This window comes from Triticum dicoccoides, chromosome 2B (genome assembly GCF_002162155.2).
Source record: "Triticum dicoccoides isolate Atlit2015 ecotype Zavitan chromosome 2B, WEW_v2.0, whole genome shotgun sequence".
Taxonomy (NCBI): Eukaryota; Viridiplantae; Streptophyta; class Magnoliopsida; order Poales; family Poaceae; genus Triticum; species Triticum dicoccoides.
Window position 1 is genome coordinate 152,035,624 of NC_041383.1, and position 9,715 is coordinate 152,045,338.

Here is a 9,715-nt window from a genome sequence, read left to right on the forward strand (position 1 = left end):
CACGCTTCTTCTTGAAGCAATCAGACTTGGGGTGATCATCCCTGTTGCAGTAGCCGCAATGAGTATGAGGACGAGAGCGGCCCTCTCGAGAGCGACCCTCACTACCAGGAGTGGGTAGTAGCAGCGGAGCACTGGAGCGAGAAAGCGATGGTGGAGCAGCAACTCGAGTAGCGAGCACAAAGGGAACCTGAAGCAGACCAGCACCACGGAGGTGAGTCTCCTCAGCACGAAGCTCAGAAAGCACCTCAGAGATAGGAACACGACCACGAGCAAACAACTGAGCACGTCGAGGCTCAAACTCTCCACGGAGCCGCAATAAGAACTCATAGACCCATTGAAACTCCAAGTCTGACCTCACAGTCTGGCAACATGGGCAAGTGCCACAAACAACAGTGCGAAGGGAGTCAAGCTGGCGCCAAATAGCAGAACTCTGGGTGTAAAACTCATCAATAGTGGAGTCTCCCTGCTGAAGAGCATGTTCGTGACGGACCACATACAAGTATAAAGCATCACCGGAGGGCTGATAACGCCGACGAAAATGAGTCCACATCTCAAAGACAGTACTAAGGCCCATAAACTCAAAAGCAAACTGAGGTAGAACACTGGAAGTGAGGACAGCCGCAGCACGAGCATCATCATCGCACCACTGAGTGTAAGCAGCCAAATCATCACGATAAACAGAAAGAGCATCCGAATAATCCACAACTTGCCGGTCATATGCAGCAGCCGCTTCATCAGCAGCAACCCTGGCAGCAGCCCTATCAGCATATGAAGCATCTGCAGAAAGACCCTGTGGCGTCGGCGGTTGGGTAGGAGCCACTGGAGGGACTGGACGCGGAGGACAGGGGACCTCGCCGGAAAGAACATCCCAGAGACGAAGGCCGCGCATGTGAATGCGCATGAAGGCAACAAACTCAGCATAGTTAGCCCCATCAAATATCACCAGGCAGCGAGGGACAGCTACATAGCCTGATGACACCGAAGACATGATGCACCTTCTCTGTCTCTCTTCTTCTCAATATTTTTTTATCCAATCTGCAAAGGCAGAGTGCCAATCGCTTCACACACGACCACGCGAGCGCACGCGGAGGCCAACGGCGTGGAGAGGGCGGGGCCGGATGGGCGGCCGGCGACGACGGGCAGACTGGGCCGAAGGAGGAGCCGGGCCGCGACGGGCAAACGGGGCCGGAGGAGCAGCCGGCGGCAGCCTGAAGTTCAGCGGCGGCGGCGAAGAAACTCCTCGGTGACGGCCTGGGCAGGCTGGAACCTCGACCTCGAGGCGGTGGCCAGCGATGAGGGTCCCGGGACTCCGGGTCGGGAGGAGGCAGTGGCCGGCGGAGAGGTTCCCGTGGCCGCGGGTTGGGAGGAGGCGGCGGCCGGTGGTGAGAATCTTCCCGGTGGCGGAGGAAACCTCGGCGACCTCGAGGCGGTGGCCGGCGGAGAGAAACCCAAGGCCGCGGGTCTGAAGGAGGCGACGGCCGGCAACGAAAATCCCTGGGCCGCGAGCCACCGCGGCCTGGAATTGGACGAGGTCGATGGAGTTGAAGGAGACGATCTGGAGGGCAATCGATCTAGCGACAGATCGGAAAAAATTCAGGTAGAGACCTTAAACCAGGCTCGATACCATGTTAAGGTAGGAAAGAAGGCAACATATGTACTATCGAAGGCCAAAACAGCCGGCATATATACAGTACAAAAGAATGCCAAAAGACAGTAATACGAAAGGCCAAAGGCCATCTGCACTATAACTCTAACAAGACCTTCCTTCATGTGAAATTTCCAGCACAGGGGGTGAGCTCGGGAACTGTTGTTGATTGTGAATGAGTAGAGCTCAAGGAACTGCCGTTGGAGGGGAAGAAGATTCCATGGATCTCTCCAGAGTCTGGTAGTGTCACCAATGACAGCTTTAGAGTTTGCAAATCTCTGGAATGAGGGCAGTAGTTTGAGTACATCTTTCCACTAGAATGATCCAATCAATATCTCTCCTGGGGTATGCAAAGTATAGTAGGTTTCCCAAAGAATCTTCACCCAAGGGAGGTCCTGTTTATTGAGAAATTTGTGAAGGAACTTCATGAGCAGGGCCTGATTGTGTACCTAGACCTCCATGAGTTTTTGCTAAGCAAGCCTTTTCCCATGCAATCAGAGCAGAGATTTTCTCCTCGGTGCCATATTTCCTCCAGAAGCATTGCTTCAAATACTTATTGCTTATTGATTTGCTGGATAGTTAATGGCATAGATAGGATGCTCAAGTAAAAGATAGGAATACTTGAGAAAACTGACTTGATCAAGACAAGGTTATCTCCATATGAGAGCAGAGTGGAGCATCCCTGCAATCTTGAATTCTCTTGAGCAGAGGGAAATAGTCCACCACATTTGTCCCGGGCGTCTGAAATGTCAAGACATGCCATGCTTTTCATGATTTGAGAGACACTTCAAACTACCTTTAAGGGACAATGCGGAAAATTTGCTTTTTCGTACAAAAAAGAACCATGTAGCAGAATGTTGCAGTAATGACGATCAACGTACAAAACACGTCGAAACATACATCCGTTTAACATTTACCATACATGCATTTGTGACCTTTTCCACGACGTCATTCTCCAAAGTCTCCACTAGGCATATGTGGTCCGTGCAAATTTCCTGGGGTTCCCTTGTCTCACGGCTCGATGCGTCGTTGTTTCCATAAAGTCGATGAGAAAGTATCACATGAAAACCTACCACTCAATGAGAACCTGGAAACCCATGCGTACAGGGCTGGTCCTGAGGTTTCGGGGGCACGGGGCGAAACTAGAATATGGGGCCCTTAACACAAACATAAAAATAATTATATATATAATAATATAATTTCTTGGTGACTATGGACATACGACTTAGCCCCTCGCCTCTCAGTGACAGGGTGTGGTCATCTGAATATCAAAGTTGTGACTGGTGACACGTACGTCCTGAGGGCGCTCAGGACTTAGGAGAGTAGGAAGCATCGCATGAGGCAGTAACATATCGTCCTGCGTGCATGTCCAGTCTCATGTGGCGTCATGTTGCTTCCCGCTTGAGCAGCAACACTCTGCGCTACTACTTTGGTTGTACTAGCTCGTATTAACTAACATGTATACGATGCATATTTTCTGAATATTATGCCTAATGCATTTTAATAAACTCACAGTAATTAAAGATCTCAGTTACCTATGTATCACAAAAAATATGTTCAGAAAAGTACATACCTCTCTACTTTTCTTGGCACCTCGTTCATCTTCAGGAAGTGACATCTCAAATCCTTACACGGAATTGAGCCGAGATTTCGTGCTGTATTATATTGTTATTACCTGCGAAATCAGCAAGAGTTCTTAGGATTAGGACTGTAGTACTCAATGAAAATAGTAATACAGTAATATAAATGAAATTAGAAGAGAAACTAAGCTGATATAATTATACTATTTGTTTGAATTGTGATGGGGGTGACATGAATCCCCTAGCCATAATTCGGTCGTCCACACAATCGCCGATCTAAACCTTGGGTCGATCCAAAAAACTGAAACATCTATAAACCCTAAGATAAATAAGAGAATTTTGATAGGAGACGTACTTATATATCTCCTTCAGATCCATTAGACGGATGGATTGGTTTCGTAAAGATCAGAGCTGTAGAGGAATAATCAATTTTAAAGAGGAGGCAAGTGGCGGCGGATGACTGTTTTCGGCGGCGGCGGCTGCGAGCCTCAAAGCGAATCGATCAGCACGATCCGCCGGCGTGTATGTGCGTGAGGAAGGACTATAGCAGTGCGCCTGTGTGCTAACTACTCGGGCCAGGCCTTGTTTCACTTTTTTCAACACATAGAATGGTGGATGGATGATCCAGCTCCTTAGATCGCATAATCGACGACCCGTGCTGGAGTTTCCAGGTTTTCACCTGGAGGCTGATTTCCGGGAGCTTTGGTTCGCTCGACAGTGATTTCTTTGGAAAAGCGCCAAGAAGAGGACAGCTCGCGAGCGCTAAACATACAGTGGCCGGAAACTTGTGTGCATGATAGTGACGATGAAAACAACCAAACCAAAGCTGTCCATTCTCACCACGTGTCTGGTACAATGAGTTCATATTCTGACAACACCCGCTACGTATGATTTTTTTAATTTGAACAGTTCTTTTGTTTTTTGAACATTTAAACAACGTACGGTGATGAATATAAGATGTTATATGGTGGTGGGCGATTGCGTACAAAAGCAAGTAACTATAATCGCCAACGGTTTTGCCTTGCATGCGTACAAACCCATTCGGTTTCGTCTCCGGGCCTCACCACGGCCTTGTACAACAGGTTGGTTCGTTGCCCACTTGTTGCCTCGTTGGCATGTAGTACCGAAAGTTTCACTAAACGCTAAGGTGACTTGTTGGCACTCAGAGGTGCAACGACAAAAATGAGATTCTTGTGTACATAATTTTCTCTTGAAAATCATTTCTACGTACATAATTGGAATATGTAAATATTTCAACTTTTCTTCTGATTGCGTCGGTGGAATAGTCCGACCTTATTACAACGACGTATTTGGTTTCTTGTATCCCTCCTTGGTGTGCCTCCACGATACAGTTTTATTTTGCATCATTTGGGACAGGCCAAGCTAGCCCCATGTGATGCAAACATTGTTACTGAAGAAGATAGAATAGCAGGCTAGTCTTTTTGAGAGAGAAAACATATATTAGAACAGCTGAAAGCTATGCTCCTCAATTACGTATATCAGACATGGATAAAATACTCCACTGGGGTGATTTTTTAAGGATTTCTGCCACTTAATAGTTGGGTTTTGGCCGTTTCCCAAAAAAGGAAAGGGCGATTTTTGTGAAATGCTACTCAATACTCTTTCTGTTCAAAAATAAATGTCGTGGTTTTAGTTCAAACTTGTACTAAAATAACAACACATATTTTGGACTGGGGAGAGAGAGAGAGAGAGAGAGAGAGAGAGAGAGAGAGAGAGAGAGAGAGAGAGAGAGAGAGAGGCAATGTGGAGGTAGACAACTGTATGTGATATCATTCGACGATTCCAAGTACAATTGCTTATTTTTACCATATTAACTTAGTACTGTATGTACAAAAGATAGTGCACAAGCTCCAACTCACAAGTTATGATGCAGGGTGGCATGCATCTTTGCTGAAGTGCCACACAACCTATTAGACTACATGGGAATGGGTTTCACAAAAAGGCTCTCAATAGTCTCCTTAAGATTTATGCTGAAGGAATATGCATCTTTCCCAGCATAGAACACTAGCATGCTATTGGCAAAGTTAATAATCCGCTGCACCACTGGGAGGTGTGAGTGATGTTCGAATTGAGCTTGATTTAGAGTTTTCCATTCATCTTCTAGCAGTGATAGGATCTTGGAAATGGCAACCTCACTTGTGACCCTATGCTCAACCATGTAACACTCTATAGAGCTTGCCATATCCCCCTTGGCCTTCCCGCCCTGCATATTTATATGATAGAAGTTAGATACATTGTCTTGAGTGCGTATTGGTGGTTGAGTTGTTCTAGTTTGGGCCAAATAAGAAAATAAAAGAGTATACTGTGAATGCGGCAATGTCATCCATTAGACGTGCTATCTTCCCGCATGTTATGGCGACATTTGGGTAACCAGCTGCCCACTCAAACGCTTCCCTTGTTATTGGATCTCCCATGCCAACCATCAAACCTACACATAGTGTTGGTGATCCTATGGACATGGCTGATAAACTCAAGTGATCTTTAAAGCTTGGCTTGTGATTCTGGTGTAACCATTCAACTTCTTGGAGATAATAAGCGGACAGATCTTGAAACTTCATAGAAGAAAAACAAATTGAACACAAAACGAACACTCTAAAAAATGATGGTAAAGATATAAGGTACATGGTGGTTTACCGCTTTTCGGACATAGGCAACATGGTAAGTGTCACAAATTGCCACTTCAGTCGTAGCATCTTTAAATATCCTCAATAGTTCAGTATAAAACCTTTTAAGGTAGTTGGGTAGAAGAGAAGTGGCCCTCTCATCCCATCTACATGTCGGATTACATCGCATGAAAATCAGTCCATGACAAATTAAATAGAATATTGATTGCATGTCAGTTTTTACACATGCATGTAAATAAAATCCAAACTTTCAAACCTTTGTATGGCCGCATTTAGTTGTCGACATTCCTCGATGGTGGCATGGGCATCATATGTGTCATCCATTAGGGAAATAAGCATCAATTGCTTGGTAAGAAATATTCTCGAGAACGCAAATTCTTTCTCATGGTATATCGCATAGCACCAAATGTAACCCTCCCCTCCACCAGGCGGTCCCGAGCATAGTTTAGCCCGACACACTTGTACAGATCACGCCACAACCTGAAGTACTTTTATTAATCTTGGTAAGATAGATATGTCCTAATACATAACTGGATGGACAATATCCAAATTGTAAATACATTACATGAAGGCATGCATTTTATATTGATTCCATCTTCATTGTGTAGTTGAGTATAACGAAGACATACTTAGTGAGATATTTGAGTTCCTTCAAGTGTACATGTTGTAGAAGGTTAAAATCCAGCTTTGCAAGCTCCAATAGAGTAGGGTTATGCCATTCCTCGTGCTTGTACTCAGAGATATAATGCAATGTTTCCACCCTTTTCAACGTCCTTGGCAATGGTACGTGAAGGGCACGCTGAACTTGCTCGGCTAAAGGAGACTTGAGACTGTCCCTCATCAATTCAAGATGATGCCTTGCAAAAGAGATAGCTTCTTCCAATGATGGCTCACTATGAACGAGAAGATGGGCTGTGTTGTATAGAGATAAAAGTCCCTTCGGGTCGTTGGTAATATCTTTCCTAAAGCTCCCATCTTCATTCTTAAATTTGTTGAAAGCATCTGCATGATAAATATTGGTGAGACATTGTTAAAACAAACCATGCCATTGTATAGCTAGTACTGTAAGCTTTGTGTTAATTATCCTAGTAGCAACATACAGAGTGGGGCGTTTTGGTGACCAAGCTCCATGGAGCCCTTTAAGTTTGAAAAAATCAAAATTCAATCTTTCCGGTTTCAGTAAAATCTGGAAAAAAAGCAAGTATACAACGATGAAATGTATATGTGTGTAAAAATTCAGGTTGAAATACCTTGAAAGGTGATCTGTACAAAAAAAAACAAATTCTTGGACTTGAGGATGAATAGTATCATGTTCTGAAAAGCCCCAGATTTTTTTGCGCAGACCTCATTTCAACGCATTTCATCTCGACAATTTAGTGATTTACACACATGTACACTATGCCTCCATGTATATTTGTATATTTTCAGAATTTTTTGAAACATAAAAATATGAATTTTGAATTTTGCAAATGGAGGCCTCCTTTGTGGCTCCTTTGTGGATATTCATGCCTTGTATTTATTTATTTTACAAATAGATACATATATACCTGAAGATACCCAAAGGCCATGTTCTCGAAGCAAGCCAAACCGGAGGGCGACGTGATGGAGGCTAGAGCTACTGAATTCATCCTCGATAATTTGACTTAACGCGATATCAACCTGTTTCTTAAAGTGATGATCTATTCCGAGACGTTGGACACTGTCCAACAAGGTTATTCTTTCCACGGTGCACTTGCAGCTCTCAAACAACATGTTGATGTCCTCCTTTAATTTATCAGCTCTTGCAATCATCCATTTTTCTGACCTCTGCACACATGCGTGCATGCATGGATTAATTAGCTGGGGTCAACGAAAGGAACCAAGCATACTTGAAAAGTAAACATGTGGATCAGATTTTTCAGGAATACTATTTACATGGTATTATTTTTTAGAGCTTTAGGCGTAGTAATATATACACATAGAAGATAATGTCAGAAACATCTACTAGACACGACGCCAAATAGCTGAAACGTCATATATTTCTAAGTTGTGAGAATAACTTTGAATATTGCAATGAAACAAGTATCTTGGTTAGTGGTGTAGCAAGCCTGTTTCAAGTAATAATTATAAAATAACTCCCTCCGTTCCCAAATATAAGACGTTTTGGTAGTTCAATTTGAACTATCAAAACGTCATATATTTAGAAATGGAGGGAGTATGGATTAGGAGGAAAGCACAAATTTTATGTATTGAACTATCAAAGCGTCATATATTTGGAAATGGAGGGAGTATGGATTAGGAGGAAAGCACAAATTATATGTACAGGTAGCACTAGTGTATACCTGCAGTGGTTTTGGCTCGTAGCTGAGGAAGTAGTCGCCCCACAGAGAGGGCTCATAGCTGGACAGCGTCTTCGGAGTAGCGGCAACGCCAGCAGAGGCCACATGGTTGTATGTACCTCTTGTTTCGTGCTCAATTCTAGAGGTCGGTGTAGCTTCCGTGGCAGGTGATGCTTGGACATGGGGAGAGCGGGGCCGGGGAGACGGTTGGAGAGGGAGACGAGAGGAGTAGGCAGGTGACGAGCAGGGGCTGCTGAGTAGGATTGCCGGCGTTGGCTTCAAACTCGCTGCCATACTGCAATGAACTCAGTGTTAGTTGTGACTTGTGAGCCTGTGGCATTGGAAGGACCACGGCAACCAACTTTTAAGGGCATCCATGGAGACATACATCTCAGGGAGATCTGTCTCAGGAGCTTTCAGCCTTTCACCAATCTTATCACAATTTTGTGAACCGTGACCTCGAACGTGTACCATACACTATCTGAGGGCCAAAATAATTGCGCACACTATTTGAGGGCCGAAACAAGTACAGACTTTTCAGCCAGCGTTGGCGGGAGGGCCAAGAGCGGCTCGGGTTGTCAGCTTGGTTTTCTACCATTATTTTTGTTTGTTTCTCGATGAACGTACGGCATGACAACGGTGTCACCATGACAGGACCAAGTATAGCGACACAACACCAACAGAGCATTGCCCCCACGTGCAGGCAAGCACGCACCAGTCGTTGGTTAGCCACCATTCCGGAACCATGTACACATTTCCACCGTAATCGAATTACCCATGTACATTACTTTGCACAAACAAAACTGTGGACACAGTTCAAACATTGTTCACACATGAACACGTCATCATATACCCCCGACATTGAGCGTGGCATGCAAGACGATGTTGCCGAGGAGCCTAGCGCGATAGGCAAGACATGCCAGCAAGTTCTTTTGGAGACCTGGAACCCCACACGTCCATGATGAACCCGCATGGCGCGCGGCGGCTATGAGTTTCCATAGGTTGACCTTATCGCCAGGGACTGCTTGTCGCCCCTAGGGCTTCGAAGTTTGCGGTCGTCGAGCAGGAAGAAGAAGGAAGGAAAAAAAACAAGGAGAGATCTGAATAAAACATAAAAGGTGCTAGCTGTGTTTGACGATTGTGTGTTCTTTTAATCAGTTGTCACCTCTCATCTATACATAAGTCAGATAGACTTTCTGCGAGAGCCTAGTTTAATAGGGATGATAACTCATATCAATAAGAAATTCCTTCTTTTCTGGGAGCCGCATTCGGAAAGGACTCCAAGGTTAAGCGCACTCAACTTTGAACAATTTCAAGATGGATGACCAAAAGACTAGTGTTGATTTGTGAGGCCAGTCTAGATCCCGCCAGGAGTAACGGTCAGTAACCGATGGGCGTGTCTGAGGCATTTCAAGTTGGTATCAGAGCCATCCCTCGCGGTTACACGGATGTTTGTGGGTGTGGGGACCCCGACTCATAAGTCGTGATCACTGAATGCACGTGTACAGTGATCCTAGAGATCAATGC

At 44.9% G+C, this 9,715-nt stretch overlaps 1 pseudogene; it reads right to left on the reverse strand.

The window, feature by feature from the left end:
- Positions 1-4,996: 4,996 nt before the first annotated feature.
- LOC119362693 lies at positions 4,997-8,560 on the reverse strand (annotated as a pseudogene).
- Positions 8,561-9,715: the final 1,155 nt, after the last annotated feature.